We start from the raw sequence: 1233 nt of genomic DNA, 5'->3' as shown, positions 1-1233 counted from the left end.
GGTTGTACTTATGCACAGGTAGATTCCCTTGTGTACCAGGTTGTTCGTTATGCACAGGTGGTCATTGTGTACAGGTTGTTCTTATGTACAGGTAATCCTTGTGTACAGGTAGCCCTTATGTACAGGTGGTCCTTATGTACAGGTGGTAATTGTGTACAGGTGGTCCTTATGGACAGGTAGTCCTTGTACAGCACTGGTCAGGCCCCTAGAAGGAGGCCCAGTCACCTTCTGACAGCGAAAGCTTGTGTAACACGCGAGCGAGCTATCCAGGACCCCTACAGGACAAATCTAGTTGTGGCTACGACAACCTAGTCTCCACCAGACTCCCGCCTGGCCGAATGGGAATACGGGACTTTGGCCAAGTTAGGAATAAAAACCTAGTAGGAGTTAATTGGCATAGAGTGTTTACCGGCGCGAGGAGGAAATAACTCCTCTGGCCGGCGGACTCCCCTAGCTTGGTTTTGACACTCTTTGTCCAATTTCTACCATTAGACCACTGATCGGCTGAGCCTGGTAGAGGGTAACGATAAACGGAGTCCTGCAGACTTCAGAGCTATTCTCCAAGCAGACGTTCGGCTTTGGCTGGTTTCTGACGTATTTAGGCGGTTTTGCCGGACTTTCTCTATTTTGTCACGTTTTCCTCGTGTCCGCCGGTCAAACGGCCAATATCGGCTGCACCACCTACAGGCCCTCTTGCAGCTGTGACCATTGTATAACGTGGGTTGAGGTGAATATCCAATGCAAATGGCTCATTCGCATAACCAGCAAAACCTTAGTCATGGAGTTATTTTTCAACCTGGCACTTTTGTTAAAGTTTCTGAAGCATTATGAGGCGTGTGTGACTCTTGCCATGGTAACCTCTTTCATTAGGTGACCTATTAGATCGATGAGAAAAATATCAACTCATAACTGAACGAAAAATGCATGGGTGTTTTCACATTTTATTTAGAAATGCTACAAAGCAAACGGTTATTACATAACAAACGTGCTTTTTTAACATATTTAAAAATGGTACAGCAATACGGCACTTCACAGTTTCAATTGCGCATGTGCAGTGCGACATATTGTGGTGTCTCTCAGAGCTAGGTAGTAAATGATGAAGATTCCAAGTTAATGCTGGCAGCTTTTAAGCAACTTGTGTCGACTGTGGCAATACTTCCTACTTACATTCTCTTGTAATAATGAAGAATGTGGCCTTTGGTGTACACAATACTAACACAGTCCTAAATAGCG

This window comes from Branchiostoma floridae, chromosome 18 (genome assembly GCF_000003815.2).
Source record: "Branchiostoma floridae strain S238N-H82 chromosome 18, Bfl_VNyyK, whole genome shotgun sequence".
In the NCBI taxonomy this organism is placed as follows: domain Eukaryota; kingdom Metazoa; phylum Chordata; class Leptocardii; order Amphioxiformes; family Branchiostomatidae; genus Branchiostoma; species Branchiostoma floridae.
This window is presented reverse-complemented; position numbering follows the sequence as displayed.